Source organism: Hibiscus syriacus, unplaced genomic scaffold (assembly GCF_006381635.1).
Source record: "Hibiscus syriacus cultivar Baekdansim isolate YM2019G1 unplaced genomic scaffold, ASM638163v2 tig00110187_pilon, whole genome shotgun sequence".
Lineage (NCBI taxonomy): Eukaryota > Viridiplantae > Streptophyta > Magnoliopsida > Malvales > Malvaceae > Hibiscus > Hibiscus syriacus.
Window position 1 is genome coordinate 191,320 of NW_024062618.1, and position 13,522 is coordinate 204,841.

The 13,522-nt window shown below is 32.8% G+C and overlaps 1 pseudogene; it reads left to right on the top strand.

Annotated features, from left to right (window-relative positions):
- The first annotated feature begins 610 nt into the window (after positions 1-610).
- LOC120217499 lies at positions 611-13,252 on the top strand (annotated as a pseudogene).
- Positions 13,253-13,522: the final 270 nt, after the last annotated feature.

The window sequence follows — 13,522 nt, forward strand, 5'->3', positions numbered from 1 at the left end:
TTGCACTGTTTTGTGTTCAAGATGACCCTTCAGTTAGGCCTATAATATCTTCAGTTGTTCTCGTACTTGGGAGAAGATCAATTGATCTCCCTCAGCCGTTAACACCTCCGTATTCCGCGACGAGATTCGATTCAACGTCTGATCAATCTTCGACTATCAGGACTGGAACGTGGTCTCTTGTATCTGATTACTCTATGACCTCTGCATCTTCCTTGCTAGAGCTGAGTCAAACAACAGAGATTAATGAATTAGATTGCTATAATGATTACTCAATTAAATATTAAAGATATTTTTTTAATATTATACTTTTTAAAAAATTAAAATCAAATTTATCTAAAAAAGAATAAGGGTTAAATTATAAAAAACATATAAATATTATATTTATCATTATGTATTTTAAAAATATAACAAACTTAAATACCCTTAATATCAGAGTTTTTTTCTTTCTTTTTTGTAAGAATTTTGAAAAATATTCTAGACAGTTCCAATAAAAGAATAATGGACAAATAAATTAAAGGTCGAACGGTCCAGATTAAATAGAATCTTCACGAGTTTTAGCCTTAAACAACTCTTTTGTTTGTGTTAGTAATGTCGTTATTTTAATCAATCCATTCTGCTAATTCAAAGCAAAGCTTAAACCTCAGTGCTCAGCTCAAGCCTTTCCAAGCCAAGGTAAGTACGGTGGCTCAACCACAATCACAGCCTCACCCCCTTACTTACGCCGCCGTCGCCCACCTCCGGCTGCCACTTACGCTTCTGATGCGCTCTTTCTCTGCCTCTTTTTTTCTCAATCGTTTTTCCTGCCTTTGTTGTTCTCTTTTCCTTTCATCACCATCTCTCCTTGTCAATAATTTTTTTCTCATTATTTTTATAAAGAAATGGTACTGATATTTATTTCATTTTTGTTTCAGAATTTTGCTTTCATTCTGGAACTAGTTTAAGGTATATGCCTCCTCCGTTTTCCTTTTTAATTGTCTTTGAATTTATGTGGTTAGAATTTGAAATGCTTTAAAGGAATAATGAGTTTTTAGTGGTAGGATTTGTTTATTTACTATATTGATTCGAGTTCTAGATCATGGAAATTGGAAGAAATAAACATTTTGGAACTCTTTGTTGTATATTCATTAAATCACATTTAATTTAAGGTATATTGTTCTTCCTTTTATGTGAAGTTAATGTGTTTAGTGTTAGAAATGCTTTACGTGTGTGTATATATTATGTGTGAGTGCACTAGTCCTGTGGTGATTTTTCTGCCTTATTTTTTTAATATTAAATCTATTCTAGTTCTAGAAGATAAAAAATAAAATTATTGGAACTTGTTGTTTAATGATAATTCAATAATTTTCATTTAATTGAAAGGTCATCAATAATGATGATTTTTTTCCAGCTTCGTAGGAGTAAATGGCATCTACTTTGACTACTATGTCTTCAATTGGCTCATTCATTGCTCCAAAAAACCCTGCCGTGGATAAGAAACTAGCTTCTTCAAGCAGGTTATCATCTTTGGCTTCCATTTCTTCAACCTCTTTCGCTACTCGTCAAAACTATGTTCTTCAACGATCTCGACTGCCCAAGATTTCTGCAGCAAAAGAGCTGCATTTCAACAAGGATGGTGAAGCTATAAAGAAATTGCAAGTGAGTCTTCTGTTTGTTTCAAATATTGATGAATTAGAGTTGGCCTTTGTATGGGTTTTCAATCTTACTTTTTAAGTTGTTTTGATGTAGACTGGTGTAAACAAGCTTGCTGATTTGGTTGGGGGACCTAAAGGTAGAAATGTTGTTCTTGAAAGCAAATATGGCTCTCCAAAAATTGTTAATGATGGCGTGACTGTGGCTAAGGAGGTATTGCCCTTTTCTAACAACCTATTTAGACAATATGTAATTTTAGTTCGATTTTCATTGTTTGTAACCAAATTAATTTTTCTCCAGAATAACGAATAGAATCTGTCTTTTTCCTTATGGTGTATCAATTATTTATTCATTGTTGTGTGTGTGTCAATTTCAAGGTTGAGTTGGAGTACCCAGTTGAGAATATTGGGGCTAAGTTGGTTAGACAGGCTGCTGCTAAGACTAATGACTTGGCTGGTGATGGAACAACAACATCTGTTGTTCTTGCGCAAGGTCTGATTGCTGAAGGTGTCAGGGTTTGTGCATCTTTTTTTTTTGTCCTCTGACCATTATGTTCTGGTTTGTGAAGAGCAGTGTAGTTTTAGTCATTGTCTTGCTATTTGTTGTAAACGCTAATTTGACTGTTATTCAGGTGGTTGCAGCTGGCGCAAACCCGGTCTTGATCACTAGGGGCATTGAGAAAACCACAAAGGCTTTAGTATCTGAGCTTAAGGCTATGTCGAAAGAAGTAATTTTAATGCGTGCCCACTTTTTATTTTTTGTTTGTAGTTAACCATTTTAAGTTTTATTGCTCCTATTCTTTATTTTTCTTTGTACCAAACCCCGGAGATGTTTTTAGATATGGTTATGGTTAAATGACTCTTCAAAATGTTCCAGATAGAGTGACTAAGAATAAATTGAATTGTGTCGGGCAGATACATTTATTTGGCACTCACTGCAGAGTTTGAGTAATATAGATTTGATACGACTCTATTGTGCGATGTTTGATTGCAGGTCGAAGACAGTGAACTTGCAGATGTGGCAGCTGTTAGTGCAGGGAACAATTATGAAGTAGGAAATATGATCGCTGATGTCATGAGTAAAGTTGGTCGAAAAGGTGTGGTTACCCTTGAGGAAGGTAAAAGTGCCGAGAATAACCTTTACGTTGTTGAAGGGATGCAATTTGATCGTGGTTATATTTCACCTTATTTTGTCACTGATAGTGACAAAATGGCTGTAGAATATGAGAACTGCAAGGTATATTGTAACACCCCTAACCCGTACTCGACCCGGATCCGAGTCCGAGGTGTCACAATGACTTTTCAAAACGTTTACTTATATAAAATAGTGAGTAATTTAAAACTTTTATACATGTAACTTATTCAAAAGATTTCCAGAACTATTCAGAGCTTAAATGTTTTTGCAAAATCGATCAGAGTATATACAATTCAAAACATTAATTACATGTCAATTATTTTCAATATACAAAATACATCTAATTCAAGACATATTTTTTGATCTGATCTTCTGTAAGAAGTAACTGACATGTTTTGCTCCACTTTTCCTTTTACTCTTCTTATTTCTGCAACCTACGTGTGAAACAATCGCACGTTAAGTCTATGACTTAGTGAGGCAAATAAACATGTAATATAAACTATAAATAGTAATCATGCATGAACACTTACTGCTATCACTAATACCTTTATTCATGTAACAAATTCCTATAACACCTATGCAATACATCATTTCATGTAAGAACATATATACACACACATATATTCATCACTCATCATTTCCATCTTTAGCATTATTTCATTATCAATATTATTATCGTTTATATCACTTAAAAAATATGCTCTTATACTTAGTATTTTAACCAACATTTGACTCATTTAATCATACCATCAACATCTCATCATATAAATTATATATACTATCATTCATAGCACAAAAGCATACACGTCACATGTAATATGATGGTTGTTATTTCTTTATTAGTCCATGTACACATGTGAGAACTATGTATATGTGAGTCTATAGAGGTTGTGCACTAATGTTGTCACCACAGCTCGTATAAATTGCACCGTAGTGCCACATAGAATTTTGTACCAAAGTGTCGCGTAGAAATTTGTCCCGAAGGACCGCGTAGAACTTGTCCCGAATGACCACATAGAAATTTCTTAAGAATCATATATATATACAAAGGATCAAGCATGTGTCTCAAAAGACATTACACATGTTCCAAGGAATACATATATGTCCCGAAGGGTCGCGTAGACCCTCGACTCTTAACATGCCAACTATACCTCTAGCTCTCAAGACACTTAACATGGGCATTGTCATTTCACATATTCATATATACACATAGTTCAATTACGTATAGAACATTTTCATATGATTCACATTTACATGTCACATAGCTTATATACTTTCTCACGTAGTCACATAGATCCATGTCATATAACATATATCCTAAAGTGCATATAATCACATATATCATATCATATAGCTTAGATCATTTCTCAGGTATTCATATAAACATATATATCATATCTTATTCACATGTGATCATATATGTTTCATATAACACATAGAAATACCTAGAACACTTTCTCATAGATTATATCAATTTTCAGAGTTCTTTCATATTACCTGATGTCATATATCATATAGGTATATAATAACTGATATCATATCATCTACCTTATGCTTCATTTCTTTGTATTCCATTAGATTATATAAATTATGTCGTATTTCTAAACATATATCATTTAATAGTATTTTTATTTAGGTACTAATTTAATCTCTTTACTTAATTCAATTTCATATATTTATTATAATATTTTCATATAGCTCCATAGATATTTAGCATATAACTTATCTTGTATATTCGTATCGTCCCTTTATATTCAAGTTTCCTAATTGATATACTATTTCCATTTCAATCTTATTTAGTTCCCTTAACTCTCATTAAATCAAAAAGCTCTATTATACTAATTCTCATAATAAATCATACCAATATGTAATTGTCCAACTCATGTTTCCATTATGCATATACTATTACCCATGTTTACCTAGTTCATATCACTCCTCATGAACTCACTTTCATCATATTTTCCTATTATTACATATTTTATCTCATAATCATGTATTCACATAGTCTTATATTTCATTATCATATTACTTATATTGTTCTCCTATGACTCTTTATAAACATCTATTTCCATTTTCTTACATCTCTTGACTTATCTTTTGTATTCCTATAGTTTCATAACTTATTTTATATTCTCTCATTAACACTTAATCATGTTTTTACATAAACCACATGGCACATACAAAACATATCAATTCAGATAATCAAGCATACATACACTCATTTTCATCTCATGCCTTTAATCATGAATTCATATGTAACACTTCAGGAAATAGACTCATCGCAAGTCTTATTCCCATCACACATCATATACTATTGAATATGCACTCACCTGGTCTCATTAGTCAATCTCGATCTCTAATCTTTCCCCTGATCGATCTTACTTGCCAAGTGTTCCGGAATTGCCTTATGCTCAGAATCTACATAAATGTACATTTTAAGGCAATTATTATATACCTACACCTTGCAATTGGATACTATCAACTTAAATGAACTTATTAAACTCATATTTTCAATTTTCCTTTAGGGGGTATCGATACCCTCATGACATTCTGGAATTCTGCTCGTTTGAGAGGGTATCGGTACCCCTTTGAATGGGTACCGATTCCCCCTAGCCCAGAAATCATTTTCAACTACGAAAATTCACTATTCCAACTTCAATTCTTCATATTTCAACCCCTTTTATACTCTTAACTCATATATACATACTTAAACTAATTTATACCCATTTATGTCATCTTAAACCTCAAAATTCTATTCTCCATATAGAAATCAATAATCATACCAAATTTTCCATGTTACCCAAACTTAATTCTAACACTTCTAGCTTCTTTTTCTCATAGATGACAAGTCAAATTCATAATTAAAACTTCAAAAACCTCTTTATTCTAACAATTCATTTCTATACCCTTCATATAATTTCCTCTTTAATTCACTATTTGTGATGTTTAAAGCTTATATAAGCTTTCCTTAAGCTTATATAACACTCAAAGAATCAAAACCAACTTATAAATCCAAGAATTAAATAACTGAAATTATACTTACCTTTGCCATGGAGCTTACGGGAAGAGAAGAAGAAGAAGGTTGAACCAAAGCCTCCAGACTTTTCTATTTTTTTCATCCCTTTCCACGTGCCATCTCCTATATAAAGGAGAAATAAAAATCTTTCTTATGGAATTACCATTATACCCTTCAAACTTTCCAAAAATTACCATTTAATCTAACACTTGAATTTTTCTATTTAAATCCTTGAACTTTTAACTTGTTTCGAAACCGAGCATATAGTTTTCAAAATTTGTAATTTAGTCACTGACCCTGATTTAAGATGTTACAATTCTCCCCTCCTTTAAAGAAAATTCGTCCTCGAATTTTCACTGAACACACAATAAGAAAATATCTTCTAATATTCTTATGTTGTTTCCTTTACTTAATCTTTCCTTCTCTTAGTTCCTCAACTACCTTTTTCCTTTATACATTCCTATCATGCCACTTATCATATAACCAATAGCATCAGTTCTTATCACTCAAAATCATTAATTCATCAAATTCCTTATCAATCTTTAATTACCTTGCAGTAATAACCAACTTTTATTCCATCATCACTTAATTACTTCTTAACCTTCCTTAATACATATAAATCATTCTTTATTTCTCTGACTACATCTACATGACCAAGAAACATAACCTTTATCATATCTAATTTCCTTAAACTTCATCCTTTCATTTTCTTATTCCATTAAAATCAAAATCTTCTTATACACAAATCATATATTTTCTTTCATGCTCACATACTCTTTTCCTCTTACTTATGCTCATCTCTGATTACTGATCTTTATCATCTCTTCATAACCTTAATAATAAACACTCCTTGCACAAATCTTATTCTTCGTAAAGTCCTTATTCAAATCACAATACACATATCCCTGACTTCCTTCAAACATATACTCTTTTACTCTTTCACTACATCACCTTTACATAATCAAATACACAACCATTTACAAATTTACGCCATACTCTGTTAGCTTAACATGTCATCATCTTTAATCTTGACTACATTCTTCATCACTTAACCTTTCTTCCAATCATATGCACTCTTTCTGGTCGAAAGTAACTCAATATAAAATTGTTTAACTCATTCAACTCACATTCTTACTCATTCACAATGCAAATTTCCTGGGTTCAAACTCAGGCATTACAATTTCCTTTATCTTATAAATCAATCATCAATGTACTTATTCTTAAACCCTTGCAAAACAGTACATATATCACTTGATCCTTTTAAAATAATTTTGCTTTACATAATTTCTAGCAGAACTTTTAATCCAATCCATTACTTTTCTTAACCATACAAATTCTTATCTCCTTCACTACGTCAAATTTACATGTTCGAGATTCACAACTATATCCATATCCGTTTCATATTTGGTTAACTTATCCTAACAATATCTCAAAATATTATCATTCTCATACATTTTCCCTCATATAATCTGGTTAGCCGACGCTAACTATTTCCATCTAAAATGTGAACCCTTAAAATATCCACATTTTTGCTTATACACATTACTATCTCTTTGTTTCAAATTCATCACACTGATTGCAATTATCTTATGAACTGGTCACTAATTCACTTATTCTTGAACTCTTCTACCAATTCTCACCACATCATTAGATCTTCTAACTTTCTTATGGTGACACTTGTTCACCATATTCTATCTTATCCACAAAATAATAAGAATACTACACATCACTTCCGTGATTTACAACTGTGAAAATCTTCTATCACAATTCTAATACGAGTTAAACTTTCTACAATCACCCTTTGATCTTATGAGGCACTTCCTGAGTTGTCCGCTCTTCATCCTGCCTGGCCAAGGCAGGTGAATAGCTATCACAGTCAGGAATATCGCCTTTCACTCTACTTCAAAATTATCACGATCAGATTTCTATTATATTAAACTAATCTTATTCTATTAGCAAAACAACATACTCCTTACACTATCAGATCAGAAAATTTTCACTATGTGTTGGCATGCACACATTTTAAAACTCTTTTACCTTCAATTTAAGTCTAGAATCGACTAAACCTTAGCTCTGCTACCATTAAATGTAACACCCCCAATCCGTACCCGACCCAGATTCGAGTCCGAGGTATCACAATGACTTTTCAAAACGTTTACTTGTATAAAATAGTGAGTAATTTAAAACTTTTATACATGTAACTTATTCAAAAGATTTCCAAAACTATTCAGAGCTTAAATGTTTTTGCAAAACCGATCAGAGTATATACAATTCAAAACATTAATTACATGCCAACTATTTTCAATATACAAAATACATCTAATTCAAGACATCTTTTCTGATCTGATCTTCGGTAAGAAGTAACTGACATGTCTTGCTCCACTTTGCTCTTTACTCTTCTTACTTTTGCAACCTACGTATGAAACAATCACACGCTAAGTCTATGACTTAGTGAGGCAAATAAACATGTAATATAAACTATAGCTTGTAGTCATGCATGAACACTTACTGCTATCACTAATACCCTTATTCATGTAACAAATTCCTATAACACCTATGCAATACATCATTTCATGTAAGAACATATATACATACACATATATTCATCACTCATCATTTCCATCTTTAGCATTATTTCATTATCAATATTATTATCGTTTATATCACTTAATACATATCCTCTTATACCTAGTATTTTAACCAACATTTGACTCATTTAATCATATCATCAACATCTCATCATATAAATTATATACACTATCATTCATAGCACAAAAGCATACACGTCACATGTAATATGATGGTTGTTATTTTTTTATTAGCCCATGTACACATGTGAGAACTATGGATATGTGAGTCTATAGAGGTTGTGCACTAATGCTGTCACCACAACTCGTATAAATTGCACTGTAATGCCACGTAGAATTTTGCACCGAAGTGCCGCGTAGAAATTTGTCCCGAAGGACCGTGTAGAATTTGTCCCGAAAGACCACATAGAAATTCCTTAAGAATCATATATATATACAAAGGATCAAGCATGTGTCTCAAAAGACATCACACATGTTCCAAGGAATACATATATGTCTCGAAGGACCGCGTAGACCCTCGACTCTTGGCATGCCAACTATACCTCTAGCTCTCAAGACACTTAACATGGGCATTGTCATTTCACATATTCATATATACACATAGTTCAATTACGCATAGAACATTTTCATATGATTCACATTTACATGTCACATAGCTTATATACTTTCTCACGTAGTCACATAGATTCATGTCATATAACATATATCCCAAAGTGCATATAATTACATATATCATATCATATAGCTTAGATCATTTCTCAGGTATTCATATAAACATACATATCATATCTTGTTCACATATGATCATATATGCTTCATATAACACATAGAAACACCTAGAACACTTTCTCATAGCTTATATCAATTTTCAGAGTTCTTTCATATTACCTGATGTCATATATCATATAGGTATATAATAACTGATATCATATCATCTACCTTATGCTCCATTTCTTTGTATTCCCTTAGATTATATAAATTATTTCGTATTTCTAAACATATATCATTTAATAGTATTTTTATTTAGGTACTAATTTAATCTCTTTACTTAATTCAATTTCATATATTCATTATAATATTTTCATATAGCTCCATAGATATTTAGCATATAACTTATCTTGCTTATTCGTATCGTCCCTTTATATTCAAGTTTCCTAATTGATATACTATTTCCATTTCATTCTATAATTCAATCTTATTTAGTTCCCTTAACTCTCATTAAATCAAAAAGCTTTATTATACTAATTCTCATAATAAATCATACCACTATGTACTTGTCCAACTCATGTTTCCATTATGCATTTACTATTACCCATGTTTACCTAGTTCATATCACTTCTCATGAACTCACTTTCATCATATTTTCCTATTATTACATATTTTATCTCATAACCATGTATTCACATAGTCTTATATTTCATTATCATATTACTTATATTTGTTCTCCTATGACTCTTTATAAACATCTATTTCCATTTCCCTACATCTCTTGACTTTTCTTCTATATTCCTATAATTTCATAACTTATTTTATATTCTCTCATTAACACTTAATCGTGTTTTTACATAAACCACATGGCACATACAAAACATATCAATTCAAATAATCAAGCATACATACACTCATTTTCATCTCATGCCTTTAATCATGAATTCATATGTAACACTTCAGGAAATAGACTCATCGCAAGTCTTATTCCCATCACACATCATATACTATTGAATATGCACTCACCTGGGCTCACTAGTCAATCTCGATCTCTAATCTTTTCCCTGATCGATCTTACTTGCCAAATGTTCTGGAATTGCCTTATGCTCAGAATCTACATAAATGTACATTTTAAGGCAATTATTAGATACCTACACCTTGCAATTGGATACTATCAACTTAAACGAACTTCTTAAACCCATATTTTCAATTTTCCTTTAGGGGGGTATCGATACCCTACTGGGGGTATCGATACCCTCATGACATTCTGGAATTTTGCTCGTTTGAGAGGGTATCGGTACCCCTTTGAATGGGTACCGATTCCCCCTAGCCCAGAAATCATTTTCAACTACGAAAATTCACTATTCCAACTTCAATTCTTCATATTTCAACCCCTTTTATACTCTTAACTCATATATACATACTTAAATTAATTTATACCCATTTATGTCATCTTAAACCTCAAAATTCTATTCTCCATAGAGAAATCAATAATCATACCAAATTTTCCATGTTACCCAAACTTAATTCTAACACTTCTAGCTTCTTATTCTCATAGATGACAAGTCAAATTCATAATTAAAACTTCAAAAACCTCTTTATTCTAACAATTCATTTCTACACCCTTCATATAATTTCCTCTTTAATTCACTATTTGTGATGTTTAAAGCTTATATAAGCTTTCCTTAAGCTTATATAACACCCAAAGAATCAAAACCAACTTATAAATCCAAAAATTAAACAGCTGAAATTATACTTTCCTTTGCCATGGAGCTTATGGGAAGAGAAGAAGAAGGTTGAACCAAAGCTTCCAGACTTTTCTATTTTTTTCATCCCTTTCCACGTGCCATCTCCTATATAAAGGAGAAATAAAAATATTTCTTATGGAATTACCATTATACCCTTCAAACTTTCCAAAAATTACCATTTAATCTAACACTGAAATTTTTCTATTTAAATCCTTGAACTTTTAACTTGTTTTGAAACCGAGCATATAGTTTTCAAAATTTGCAATTTAGTCACTGACCCTGATTCAGGATGTTACATATTTGTTAGCACCATGAAGATGAAATTTTCATTCCAACAAAAAATCATTCTCGTATATGAAATGTTGACAATTGTGCTGTGCATTCTTGTTGCAGTTGCTAGTTGTTGATAAGAAAATAACTAATGCAAGGGATCTTGTCAACATCTTGTAAGATGCTATCAAAAGCTCATACCCAATTCTTATAATGGCAGAAGATATCGAACAGGAAGCCTTGGCAACTCTGGTTGTGAACAAGCTTAGAGGGGCATTGAAGATTGCTGCTCTCGGAGAGCGCAAGAGTCAATACCTTGATGACATTGCTATTCTTACAGGAGGTATGTACAAAACCAAACTTCCATTTGCTATGCTTTTTAATTGTATTTTATTTCATCATCTAAGCTGTGTCCGCTGCTCTCTCTCTCTTGTTTGTGAATATGTGAACTTATGTTCGACTCTTTTCTGATGTAACTCTGTCAGATGTCTTGTCTGACGCATATGTGAACTTGGTATGTGGAAATAGTCCTCTAAATACCCTTTAAACACATGAAAATCTTGATTTTTTTTGAATATAGTGTCTTGAACACGTGCTTGTTTTTGACACTCATATTGGGGTCCAAGTTTCAAAGATGCGAAGATGTGCGTTAACGACACACACGTCAACTTGTGGAAATGTGCTGTTGCACATCTTTGTTGAGGTTATAGAGAGATCTCTTCCGTTTGTGATACAGGTACTGTAATCAGAGATGAGGTTGGGCTTTCCTTGGACAAAGTCGGCAGAGAGGTCTTGGGCCACGCTTCGAAGGTGGTGCTTACCAAGGATACAACCACCATTGTGGGTGACGGGAGCACCCAGGAAGCAGTGAACAAACGGGTTGCACAGATTAGAAATCTCATTGAGGTTGGCTTCTAATATCATGCCAATATAGTTACATGCCCCTATCTGCACACACAGATTCACACGCATGTGCTTGTGTTTATACATATCATTCTTGTGGACTTGTTTTTGTAACACCTAAAATATTACTGCTTTAATACAGGCTGCAGAACAAGATTATGAAAAGGAAAACTTAATGAAGGATTGCCAAATTATCTGGTGGTGTTGCAGTAATACAGGTAAGTTCTGGTTAGGTGAAGAAACATTTTATGAAGTTTATGTAAAATGAAATTTGACGTGAGAAATTATGTAAAATGAAATTTGACGTGAGAAATTATGTATGATTTATAACTACTTATGATCGTAATGTTTTTCTTGAAATTTTAAGGTTGGAGCTCAAACCGAAACAGAGCTTAAAGAAAAGAAATTGAGAGTTGAAGATTCTCTTAATGCAACTAAGGTAACGCATCTCATAGCTTGTCACAATGGCCTCATATTGTACTTCTTTCTCTTTGGTATATTAAAAACCTGCATAATTTCACGGATTTTCAGGCAGCTGTTGAGGAGGGTATTGTTGTTGGTGGTGGATGTACTTTGCTAAGACTTGCTTCAAAAGTAGACGCTATTAAGGATTCTCTTCACAATGATGAAGAAAAGGTAGGCTCGTCGTGACAACTTTGTAGTAAGTTAAATTATCTACAAGGGATTTTGGATTGTTTTGCTGTCACACACATGGTTGTCGAAAAATCTCCTTAATATCTTTGATTTACTGCAGGTTTGAGCAGATATTGTCAAAAGAGCTCTGAGTTACCCTCTAAAATTGATTGCTAAGAATGCTGGTGTTAACGGAAGTGTGGTGAGTGAAAAGGTACGAGACATAACCATTTCTAGTTGAAATGAGCACCATATTCCCAATTTCTGTAGTTTGCTAATACCAGTGGTTATTCATCTTTTATATAATTATTTTTCAGGTGCTCTCTGAGGAAAACCCCAGGTATGGATTCAATGCTGCCACTGGAAAATATGAGGATCTTATGTCTGCAGGAATTATCGATCCAACCTAGGTTGGTTCCTATATAATTATCGATCTGAATTTGATTATAGTTATAAGTGAGCGGAGCCAGTACAGAGAACTGTGATTTTTTTTTTCCCGGTGGTTAGATGTTGCTTGGAGCATGCAGCGTCCGTGGCTAAGACGTTCTTGATGTCTGATTGCGTGGTTTTTGAAATAAAGGAACCTGAGCCAGTGCCAATGGGCAACCCAATGGATAACTCAGGCATGCACTTACGAATCTAAAATGAGATTGAAATGCAACATTCTCTTTGTTAATTCTTTTGTATTTTCTAACATCGTTGGTTCATGATTCTGTCAGGATACGGATACTAGAACAGTGGATGTCGAAAAGCGAAAGCAAATAAGGCAATCTAATCTCCGAGGTAGCAATACATGGTTTATTTGGGAGTAGAGTGCTTTGTTTTTCCTATATAGAATATGCAAAATCGGGAGGCAGTAGGATTTTCTGGAGATATTATAGGTTGCTGGAGTG